Here is an 8,595-nt window from a genome sequence, read left to right on the forward strand (position 1 = left end):
AGTCTGGGCTTTTAAAACAGGATTTGAATGTTTCATTAATAGGGAACTGGGACACTGCACCACTAGTAAAGGATATAAACAAAGACAAAGGGAACAGAACTGACTCCTAACAACTAACCTCAATTTCATTAAATGTTTTATAAATTAGATTGTCACATTGTGGAAAAACAGTTTTTCCTAAATTACACAATGCCAATAGTTAATCTTGACAGTTTATTTAATAAACACCTATCTTTAATCCAACTAAGGCAAATTCATCAAAATTATTCTCAGATCTTTCATTCACCTACTCATTCTAATGGTACAACACAATTATCTGTTTAAAAACCTCTATAGGGCTTATTGGTACAAATATGTCCATATCTTTTTAAATACACATGAAATACAAGTGATGCACACACTGGGTAATGGTGGTGAAAATTTTCATATTAATACAGAACTATTTATGATTTGTAAGAATGTTGAATATTGCTTCATTTTATCTGCCATTTATCTTACGCTATTCTGCTTCATTATTTTAAATTTTCCTGCAGAATCACCATCCCTCATCTCAAGCTATATTACAGGTAATTGTGATAAAAACTGTATCATATTGGAACATAGACAGGAAGGTTGAAAATGGAATGGAACTGAAGACCCAGAAATGAACCCCCACAGGTAAGGTCACTTGAACGTTGACAAAGGAGGTAAAAACATACAGTGGGAAAAAGATAGCATTTTTAACACATGGTGCTTGTTCAACTGGAAGTCAGCATGTACAAGAATGCAAGTTGATCCATTCTTTTTCCCCTATCCAAATCTCAAGTTCAAGAGAATTAGGACCTCCTCATAAAACCCAATATACTCAAAGTAATAGAATAAAAATTGGGAAAGAGTCTCAAACACATATGCACTGTGGAAAATTTCCTAAACAGAACACTAATGGCTTATGCTATAAGATCAAGAATTGACAAATGGGACCTCATAAAACTGCAAAGCATATGTAAGGCAAAGGACACTCTCATTAGGACAAAACAACGACCAACACACTTGGAAAAGATCTTTACCAATCCTACCTCAAATAAAGGACTAATATCCAATATATACAGAGAACTCATTAAGTTCAACTTCAGAGAATCAATTAATACTATTAAAAATGGAGTACAGAGATACAAAAATTCTCCTCTGAGGAATATAGAGTGGCTGAGAAGTACCTAAAGAAACGCTCTGAATCTGTAGGTTGCTTTTGGCAAAATGACCGTCGTTACTATATTAATCCTGCCAATCCATGAGCATGGAAGGTCTTTCAATCTTCTGAGATCTTCCTCAATTTCTTTATACAGAGACTTGAAGTTCTTGTCATACAGATCTTTCACTTGCTTGGTTAAAGTCACACCAATATATTTTATATTATCTGGGGCTATTGTGAAGGATGTCATTTCATTAATTTCTTTCTCAGCCTGTTTATCCTTTGAGTAGAGGAAGGCTACTGATTTGTTTGAGTTACTTTTATACCCCGACACTTTAGTGAAGTTGTTTATCAGGTTAAGTAGTTCTCTGGTGGAAGGTTTGGGGTAACTCAAGTACACTATCAAATCATCTGCAAATAGTGATATTTTGACTTCTTCATTTCCAATCTGTATCCCTTTGATCTCCTTGTTGTCTGATTGCTCTGTCTAGAACTTCAAGAACTATATTGAATAAGTAGGGAGAGAGTGGGCAGCTTTGTCTAGTCCCTGATTTTAGTGGGATTACTTCAAGTTTCTCTCCATTTAGTTTAATATTAGCTACTGGTTTGCTGTATATTGCTTCTACTATGTTTAAATATGGGCCTTGAATTACTGATCTTTCCAGGACTTTTATCATGAAGGGGTGTTGAATTTTGTCAAATGCTTTCTTCAGCATCTATTAAAATGATCATGTGGTTCTTATCTTTAAGTTTATTTATATAGTGGATTACATTGATGGACTTTCGTATATTAAACAATCCCTGCATCCATGGGATGAAGCCTACTTGATCATGATGGATGATTGTTTTGATGTGTTCTTGGATTTGGTTTGCAAGAATTTCATTTTTTGTGTCAATATTTATAAGGAAAATTGGTCTGAAGTTCCCTTTCTTTGTTGAATCTGAGTGTGGTTTCTGAATAAGAGTAATTGTGGCTTCATAGAAGGAATTTGGTAGTGCTCTGTCTGTTTCTATTTTGTGGAATAGTTTGGACAGTATTGATATGAGGTTCTATGAAGGCCTGAAAGAATTCTGCACTGGACCAATCTGGACATGGGCACTTTTTGGTTGGGAGAGTTTTAATAACTGCTTCTATTTCTTTAGGAGTTATGGGGTTGTTTAGATGATTTATTTGTTCTTGATATAACTTAGGTACCTGGTATCTGTCTAGAAAATTGTCCATTTCCTCCAGATTTTCCAGTGTTCTTGAATATAGGCTTTTGTATTAGGATCTGATTTTTTTTAATTTCTTCAGATTCTGCTGTTATGTCTCCCTTTTCATTTCTGATTTTGTTAATTTGGGTACACTCTCTGTGCCACCTCGCTAGTCTGGCTAAGGATATATCTATCTTGTAGATTTTCTGAAAGAGCCAGTTCCTGGCTTTGTTTATTCTTTGTATAGTCCTTTTCTTTTCAACTTGGTTGATTTCAACTCTGAATTTGATTTCCTTCCTTCTACTCCTCTTGGGTTTATTTAGTTCTTTTTTTCTAGAGCTTTAAGGTATGCTGTCAACCTGGTGACATATGCTCTCTCCTGTTTCTTTTTACAGGAACTAAGGGCTATGAGTTTTCCTCTTAGTACTTCTTATATTGTGTCCCATAAGCTTGGGAATGTTGTGTCTTCATTTTCATTAAATTCTAAGAAGTCTTTAATTTCTTTTTTTTTCTTCTTTGACTAAGTTGTTATTCAGTAGAACATTGTTCATTTTCCACGTATGTGTGGGCTTTCTCTCATTATTGTTGTTATTGAAGACCAGTCTTCATGCTTGGTGATCTGATAGGATGCATTGGATTATTTCTATCTTACTGTATCTGTGGAGGCCTGTTTTGTGACCAAATATATGGTCAATTTTAGAGAAGGTTCCATGAGGTGCTGAGAAGTATGTGTATCCTTTTATTTTAGGATGGAATGTTTTATAAATATCTGTTAAATCCATTTGTTTCACAAATTCTGTTAGTTTCTCTATGTCTCTGTTTTCATGATCTGTTCAGTGATGAGTGGGGTGTTGAAAACTCATAGTATTATCACGTGATGTGCAATGTATGCTTTGAGCTTTAATAAAGTTTCTTTTATGATTGTAGGTGCCCTTGCATTTGGAGCATAGATATTTAGGATTGTGAATTCATCTTGGTGGATATTTCCTTTGATGAATATAAAGTGTCCTTCCTTATATTTTTAATGACTTTTGGTTGAAAGTTAATTTTATTTCATATTAGAATGGCAACTCCAGCTTGTTTCTTTGGACCACATGCTTGAAAAGTAGTTTTCCACCCATTTTCTCTGAGGTAGTGTCTGTCTTTTTTTCTGAGGTGTCTTTCCTGCATGCAGTAAAATGCTGGGTCCTCTTTACGTATCCATTCTGTTAGTCTATGTCTTTTTATTGGGGAATTTATTCCATTGATGTTGAGAGATAGTAAGTTATAGTGATTGTCACTTCTTGTTATTTTCATTGTTAGAGGAGGAATTATGTTTGTCTCTCTTTTTGTTTCATTGCAAGGAAATTATATTCTTGCTTTCTGTACAGTGTAGTTTCTCTCCTTTTCCTGGAGTTTTCCATCCATTATCCTTTGCAGGTCGGTATTTGTAGAAAGATATTGCATAAATTTGTTTTTGTCATGGAATATCTTGGTTTCTCCATCTATGTTAATTGAAAGTTTTGCTGGATACAATAACTTGGGCTGGCACTTGTGTTCTCATAGGGTCTGTATGACATGTGTACAGTATCTTTTTGCATTCATAGTCTCTGGTGAGAATCTGGTGTAATTGTTATAGCTCTAACTTTTTCTGTCACTTTAACTTTTTCCCTTACTGCTTTCAATATTCTTTTTTGTTGTTTTGTGCATTTGTGTGTTTGGTGTGACAGGAGGAATTTCTCTTCTGGCTCAATCTATTTAGAGTTCTGTAAGCTTCTTGTACGTTTACGGGCATCTCTTTCTTTAAATTAGGGAAGTTTTCTTCTATAATTTTGTTGAATATATTTACTGGCCCTTCATGTTGGGAGTTTTCCCTCTCTTCTATACATATTATCCTTAGGTTTGATCTTCTCATTGTGTCCTGGATTTCCTCTATGTTTTGGGCTAGGATCTTTTTGCGTTTTACATTATCTTTGACAATTGTGTCAATGTTTTCTATAGTATCTTCTGCTCCTGAGATTCTCTCTTCTATCTTTTGTATTCTGTTGGTGATGCTTGTATCTATGGATCCTTGCCTCTTCATTTGGTTTTCTATATCCAGGGTTGTCTCCCTTTGTGCTTTCTTTATTGTTTCTATTTCCCTTTTTCAATTCCTTCACCTGTTTCGTTGTGTTTTCCTGTAATTCTTTCAGGGATTTTTGTGTTTCTTCTCTAAGGGCTTCTACTTGTTTACTTGTATTTTTTGCATTTCTCTAAGGAAGTTCTTTATTTCTTCCTTAAAGTCCTCCTTCATCATTATCAAAAATGTGATTTTAAATCTAAATCTTGCTTTTCTTGTGTGTTTGGATATACAGTATTTTCATTGGTGAGAGATCTGGACTCTGATGATGCCAAGTCGTCTTGGTTTCTGTTGCTTGTGTTCCTGTGCTTGCCTCTAGCCATTGGGTTGTCTCTGGTGTTTGCTTGTCTTGCTGTTTCTGAGAGTTACTTGACCCTTCTGTAGGCCTTTGTGTCAGCACTCCTGTAGAACTGTTTTCCTGTTTTCTTTCATCCTTTCCTGAGAATAGGTGCTCTGATTTCAGGTGTTTTGGCACTTCTGGAGACTGTCTTCCAGCTCTAGACATGGGCAGGAATCAAAGGGTCCTGCCCCTGATTGCTCATGTAGTTCCTTGCTCCCAGAGGGCACAGTTGGCACTATGTGATTCTCTCTCATGTCTGGACTATGGGCAGAGGATAGTTTTCTCTGACTTCTCAGGTGTATCCACACTTATGCGGGTCCAGCTCTCTCCCCCATGTGGTTTGGGTGCAGGGCGATGTGTGGCAGTTCAGTTTGGTCCTGGAGGCAGACCAGAACTGCAGCTACCACTGACCATCTGTTCCTATGTCCCCATGTCCAGAGACACTGTGCAGTTTCCCCTTGGAACAGGGATGTGGGCCGAGGTATCCCTTTCTTCTTTTAATATTCTTTCTTTGTTTGCGCATTTGTTATTTTAACTATTATGTGACGGGAGGCATTTCTCTTCTGGTCCAATCTATTGAGATTTCTATAGGCTTCTTGTATGTTTTCACGCATCTCTTTCTTTAGGTTAAGGAAGTTTTCTTCTATAATTTTGTCGAATATAATTACTGGCCCTTTAAGTTGGGAATCTTCACTGTCTTTCATACCTATTATCCTCATGTTTGACCTTCTCATAACATCCTGAATTTCCTGGATGTTTTTGGGGTAAGAGTATTTTGCATTTTACATTATCTCTGACAATTGTATAAATGTTTTCTATAGTATCTTCTGCCCCTGAGATTCTCTCTTCTATTTCTTGTATTCTGTTGGTGATGCTTATATCTATGACTTGTCTCTTCCTCAGGTTTTCTTTTTCCAGAGTTGTCTCACTATGTGCTTTCTTTATTCTTTCTATTTCCTTTTTTAAATTCTGGACAGTTTTGTTCAATTTGTTCACCTGTTTAGTTGTGTTTTCCTGCAATTCTTTTAGGAATTTTTTTGTGTTTCCTCTTTATGGGCTTCTACTTGTTAAAATATGGAATGCTTCACGAATTTGCATGTCATCCTTGCACAGGGGTCATGCCAATCTTCTCTGTATCATTCCAATTTTAGTATATGTGCTGCCAAAGCAAGCAAAAAAACATCTTTTAAAAAAAATACTGCTTTACAGTATTTCGTAAATCATATTACATAAATTCTGTGGATTTTCTTAAAATTCTCAATTCAGTATTTCTTCTGATTTTCTCTACTTTCTTTGTCTAAGCCAAAGCTATTTCTACTGAGCATTAAAGCTGAGACTTGTAGATTCTGTCCTTTGGTAGGCAGACAAAGAATATAGGTAGTTGAGCCAGGTTTTGAGTTCTTACCTTGCCCTTTTTTCCTCCAGATAGACATTTGGTTCTATTGCATTCACCAGCCTTTACTGACAGTGTACTCTGATTCAATATCAACCTTATTCAGTCCTATCCAAACAGACATGAATTTAGTTAATAATTAGATCATCATATTTGACGTAGAGATTAGAAAAGTTTGAACTTAATGATGCTTTGAAACCAGTTAATGATTCAATCATCATTTTCTGACATGGAGATCGAAAGGGTATGACCTTAATTATTTTTAGACATCTGGCAATCCAAAGTCATCTTGCCCTGTTGTCTTTGCAAGGTAAGCAGAATTTGTTACCTGGCTCATGTTGACGTAAAATCTAAAAGAAACAAATTCCATTTATTAGACAAAAGCTAGACTAAAATTTAAAGTTGGTTAAATCTTAAATTGGTGAGATTCTAAGGGCCTCAATGCCCAGAGTACTAGCTGAGAAGGACAGAGTCTATGGAATAGTTAGAGACATATGTCCTAACCTGTTGCATTTCCTACCAGAATCATTGTGGGTGACTGTTAAAATCTTGAGCTACACAGCACCCTCAGATGTATCAGTATATTAGCAGTATGACCTTGGTCTTACTCTTTGCTGAGCTGGTCTCAGAACTTGTGTGAACTATGAATTTAGGATGTGGTCCAACTTAAAGTATTCATTTCCATAGGTCCATATTATTGCTCCCTCAATATCAGGAAGGTCCATGAGAGTAATTGTCTTTATAGAAGAGAGGAGAATATGGGATGTGGGTAACAAGTTGTAACATAAAAGATTATTTTTGAAGGGTACCCACCAAGGAAGATTGCTCAGACATATGTGTAAGCCAATAGTCTATTAGCCAGCTGGTATTACTAGTGTTCTGGATACCAGTGTAGCCCTATGCCTTTCTCATATTGTGTGTTAAGCACACACACAAAGAGACATTTTTATGTTGGCATACTTCAATTAACAATGGTTAGCCAGAAGCAGAATTGCAGAAGCAAAAATAAGCAAAGTAAATACATGTAGAGATTTTTCTCAGAACTATATTTTGATGACTAAGTTCTTTTAGGGGTTTTCGGGTTTTTGTTTGGTTGGTTATTTTTTTGTTTTTGTTTTTGTTTTTGGGAGATGTGTTGTTGATTTGTTTGTTTGTTCTCATTTTGACAAGTAGTATTGTCTATGTGCTGAGTTTTATAATCTCAGCGGTACAGCCATCATGAAGTCAATTGTGCTAATATCTGAGGGCCCATTACAATTATAACTGGTCCCATCACAGTTACTGTGTCTGTGCAAGACCTGAGATAGGGAAGGCACCCAAGGATCAATGGAGGTGTCCTTAGTTGTGACTCACAGGTTCAGGGATATTAAGCCTGGAGCATCTGCCTCCTGTTGCCGGGCAGAAACCTAGGTTGAGAGATAGGGGGACCAATAAACTCACAAAATTTTTGATTCAAAACTTATCCTGTCTACAAAAAATGTATGGATTGTGAATGGAGCAGAGACTGAGAAAACAGCCAATCAATAACAGCCAAACTTTAGCACTATTGCATGGATGGTCACCAAATCCTGATACTATTACTGATACTTTGTTATGCTTGCAGACAGGAGTCTAACATGGCTGTCCTCTGATAGGATCTATCCACCAACTGACTCAGACAGAAACAGACACCCACAGCCAAACAGTGGATGGAGCTTGGGAACTCTTATGGAAGAAGAAGAGACAGGATTGTAGCTCTTAATGAGATTAGAACTCCAAAGAAAGTCAAACAGAATCAACTAATCTGGACCCTTGAGGTTCTCAGAGATGGACCCACCAACCAAAGAATATATGCAGGCTGGACCTAGGCCTCCTCCCTCATATGTAGCAGATGTGCAGTTTGGTCTTCATGTGAGTCCTGAACAACTAGAAAGGAACCTATCCCAAAAACTGTTGCCAGCAGTTGGGATATGGACTTACAGCTGGGCTGCCTTGTCAGGCCTCAATGGGAAAGGAAGCACCTATCCTCTCTGAGACTTGAAAAGGCAGGTTGAGGAGCAATCCAGGGATCTCCTACCCACTCAGAAAAGAGGGTAATGGAGAAGGATTGTGGAAAGGAGTGACCAGGAGCAGGAAAGTGAGTTGGATGTAAAGTGAATATGTAAAAAATTAAAAACTAAAATAAAACATTCTATTATGGAAACTAGTTTCCCACAATGTGCCTCACAGTGCTCCCCTTTTTCCCACATATCCTTACTTACAAATGCTTACTGCAATGAGGCATTGGTCTAGTTGAAACCCTATGGCTTCTGCTACACCATCAATAGGGGATATGCACAGGAACTCTTCTCAGATATCCTGTTCTTGTCATTTTTCATAGAGATCCTATATCTTTCTCTCTACAGGGGTTGCTTTTTCATTCA

General features: G+C 36.8%; 1 long non-coding RNA gene and 1 other non-coding gene across 2 annotated transcripts; one reads left to right on the forward strand and one right to left on the reverse strand.

The window, feature by feature from the left end:
- Positions 1 to 533: 533 nt before the first annotated feature.
- LOC148007907 (uncharacterized) lies at positions 534 to 8,375 on the forward strand. Its single transcript, XR_015653291.1, has 2 exons — positions 534 to 657; positions 7,797 to 8,375. It is a non-coding gene; the product is annotated as an uncharacterized LOC148007907 (long non-coding RNA).
- LOC148007908 (U6 spliceosomal RNA) lies at positions 5,869 to 5,975 on the reverse strand. Its single transcript, XR_015656597.1, has one exon. It is a non-coding gene; the product is annotated as a U6 spliceosomal RNA (small nuclear RNA).
- Positions 8,376 to 8,595: the final 220 nt, after the last annotated feature.

Source organism: Rattus norvegicus, chromosome 1, assembly GCF_021556685.1.
Source record: "Rattus norvegicus strain SHRSP/BbbUtx chromosome 1, alternate assembly SHRSP_T2T, whole genome shotgun sequence".
In the NCBI taxonomy this organism is placed as follows: domain Eukaryota; kingdom Metazoa; phylum Chordata; class Mammalia; order Rodentia; family Muridae; genus Rattus; species Rattus norvegicus.